Source organism: Urocitellus parryii, chromosome 6 (genome assembly GCF_045843805.1).
Source record: "Urocitellus parryii isolate mUroPar1 chromosome 6, mUroPar1.hap1, whole genome shotgun sequence".
Classification (NCBI taxonomy): Eukaryota; Metazoa; Chordata; class Mammalia; order Rodentia; family Sciuridae; genus Urocitellus; species Urocitellus parryii.
Window position 1 is genome coordinate 54,928,138 of NC_135536.1, and position 3,726 is coordinate 54,931,863.

General features: G+C 40.3%; 1 pseudogene; it reads left to right on the top strand.

Moving 5' to 3' along the window:
• Positions 1-696: 696 nt before the first annotated feature.
• Positions 697-1,602, top strand: LOC113188197 (mitochondrial ornithine transporter 1 pseudogene; annotated as a pseudogene).
• The last annotated feature ends 2,124 nt before the right edge of the window (positions 1,603-3,726 follow it).

The window sequence follows — 3,726 nt, forward strand, 5'->3', positions numbered from 1 at the left end:
ATGATCAATGCACACTTGATCCTGTTAAGTATCCCAATAATTCATACTGAATCCCATTAATATGTAAAATATATGTTAATTAAAATAAATAAATAAAAGAAAAAGAAGGAAATAAAAGATATCTGGATCAGGAAGGAAGAAATAAATGTCTTTACAAAAGACATGATTGTCTATGTAGAAAATCTTAAAGAGTCATCAAAAAACTGGAAATTGTAAGTTATTAAAGATGCAACATATAAAGCTAAGATAAAAGCTATTTGCATTTCTGCATAGCAGTAATAAATCAACTTTGAAATGAAATACACAATACTATTTACATTAGCACCTTTCAAAAATGAAATAGTAGTTATATACCTAATAAAATATGCACAAGAGCTATATGAGGAAAATCACAAAATCCTAATAAAGCAAATCAGAGAACTAAATAAATAGATAATCTATATTCATGGATTAGAAGACTCTATATTACCAAATGTAAATTTTTCCTAACTGGATATATTGATTCAAATGCAATCCCAATCAAAATACCAGGAAGTTATTTTGTGAATATTGACAAACTGATTACAAGTTTATAAAGACAAGAGCCAAGAGGGTGGTGAAGCTCAAGCAGCGGCGCAGCCCCAACAGTGTGTGGCGGGATATATAGTGCCCATCATAAGCTCCTAAGAGTCACCTTCTATGTATCCCAACAGCACCATGAGATCCAATCCTGCCATCCAAGCTGCCATTGACCTCACAGATGTGTACTGACAGGGCAGCCCTTTGACACAATGAAGGTGAAGATACAAACACTCCCTGTCTTGTACTGAGGCCTCACAGGTTGCTGCCTAAAGACCTACTCACAGGTGGGTTTCTGTGGCTTCTACAAGGGCACCAGCTGGACTCTGATGGCCAGCATCGTGGAGAATTCGGTGCTCTTTGCCCTAAGGCTTCTGCCAGCAGATGGTAGGGGGAACAATTGGGTTGTACAAACAGGCAAAGTTGAGTGATTTGCAGAAGGTACCCACAGGGTCCTTCGCCTTCGCCTAGCTGGTGCTCTGCCCAACAGAGCTCATGAAGGGCCCTCTGCAGACCACATATGAAATGGAGATGCCAGGAAAGATAGCCAAGAGCCAGAATATAGTTTGGTCTGTTGTTAAAACTATCCTTAGATATCCTTATCCTTGGGCTTCTACCATGTACTCTCCAAGTGCTTTGCTTTGAAAAGTACAAGGCTGTTTCTTCTCTGCTGGCTATGAACTGAGCCCATCCTTTTTATGCATCAGGGAGATCAAAAGATGAACTAGGCCCTGTGTCTTTGCTAAGTGGTGAAATTGGTGGAATTTGCCTGTGGCTTGCTATATACCCTGTGGATTGGGTTAAATCTAGAATTCAAGTTCTTTCCATGTCTGGAAAACAGGATTTATTGGAACCTTTCTAGGTGTTGTGAATAATGAAGGAATAACAGCCTTATATTCTGGACTGAAACCTACTATGATTCCTCCGTTCCCTGCCAATGGGGCACTATTTTGGGGCTATGAATACAGCAGGGAGTTGATGAGGAGCCAGTTGGAAGAAACTGAAGTGTCTTGGTGGGCCTGGATCCAGGCACAGGCGTTTTAGGACTATTGTTCATCTCATGGCTTCACAGAATACGAGAACAATGTGGAATGCTTTTTAATTCTTGGGAATTTTGCCTTTGTCTTCACTTGTTCTACCCTAAGTCTTAAGCTTTATAAAAGGACATCTATTTTACATCTAATTTCTGCCTACATTATATTGCTCTTATCCTTGATAGAATATACTGGATGGCTGATGGCCCTGTGCACCTAACTTGAAAGGCTGAGTATAGTTTCACTAGGGCATTATTTCTGCATAAATCCGCAAGTATACATGCATTTTGGATAGTATACATGCATTTTGGATGTTGAGGGAAACATAATTTGGTTTCATGTTTAATCTCATATATCAGAAAACCCAGAAGTGACTATTTTTCGCTAAATGGTTATAAATTATTTTTTAAACCATCGTAGATGTAGGGTCTCTTTAGAAGTCGACTAAACTTGTGTATTGAGAGGTTAAAGTTTTCATATGGCGCCTGAAAACTTAAATATCCATACAGATTTTTAGTTGACTATACTTGCATACTGGTGTATCCACATTCTTGATCAAGCTTCAGAGTAGGCATCTTGGATTTTCCCAAAAAGCTTTACTCTTAGTGCCATTCATTTTCCAGCTGGGCTCATATTCCACAGTTGACAATGTTGCTAGATGTAGACTAGATGATCAGATCTTTAGGAAGCAGTGGTGGCCTTCACCAACCTCCCTTTTTCTCCTTTACCAAAAAGCTTCCCCTGTGCTGGGCTGTAGATTCAGGAAAGAACCCAGAGATGTGGGCTGTGTTGTGCTGTGCTATTTGATGATAGCTGATAGCAGTTCTTAACCTAATTCCATCTCTGGGTCCTGGCCTGGGTAGAATTGTGGGCATTGTGTTGGCCCAGTTCCAGGGCGGCTGAACCACTTTGGACCATCCGTCGTCCTCTCTGCCCTACCAATCAGAAGTCCTTCCAGGGAACAGAGAGTGGCAAAGTCAAAGAAGCCTTTGCTCCCTGTTTGGTAAACAAGTAGTAGCAGTGTTCATGGGTGACGCCTATTCTCTCAGAACTAGAAAGAGCTTAGTGCTTCTCTTTCACTGTGAATGATGACAAGACTGACCCATCCTGATGTTCACCTCAGAACCCACAACTACTTGCCATGCTTTTTCAGTGTCGGAGCCTTCTGCATTTGGGGCTGGCAGTTTATGAGTTTTAAAGTGTACAGATGAGGTGTGAGTTTATAAAGCAGATAACATAAGAAACACAATTTTATTAAACTGGGTGGTATGTAATATATGTTCCAACCAGAACAAAGCCCACAATTCATCTGATGATCCCCATAGATTTGGGGTGGGTAGCTGTGATATAAGAAGGTCATTCTTATCACCACTGACATCATGCTATAGGATGATAGACATCATTCTCAGTAAGAAGTGCTCTTGAACAGCCTGTGAAACCAAAATCAAGCAGGCTGACAATTTTAACAAGTCTTAATTTGTGTGTCTGTGCCTGTGGGTAGAATGTAAATGCTGGGCAACACCTTCAGTTTCCTTCAGTTTTCTGCTATGAGTCAAGCCTCTGGCAACTCTTAGAGTGTCAGAAGAAGAGGGTCAGGGAAACAAGGTGCTACTAAATAGGATGGAGAACCCAGGACATTTAGGGCAGGGATGTTTGTCATGCCTGATATGCTCCAGAGCTAGAGCTGGTCCTCCATTTTTGCTTACTATATGAGAAAACCATTGGATTCTATTTTTCTCTCTACACATAAAGACTCAGTAGCTACTGAATGGTGCTTCATCTGAACAGGCATGAATTGAAGCAAAATAAAACAGGGGACTGGCTTCTAAGCAGAAAACTTCTTTAGAGTCCATAGCTTTCTGCATGGTGGCCAGGAGCTTGTGCATGTTAGCTCTTTTGGCAATAGATCTTCTCACAAGCTGTCCATTCAAGATCTATCTAAATAACTTCCATAGAAATAGTCTGCAGCAAGTGGAAGTGAAGAAAGGAAACCCAAGTCTGGAGAATTTCCTTTTCTTTCTATGAGCTTAATTTGTGATTCAATATTTGGGTACAGTTTGTACCATTTCAGATCTCTACTCTGGACAAAAGTATGATAACTTGAAATATTGTGTCTAAAGAAATTTGAGCGTTC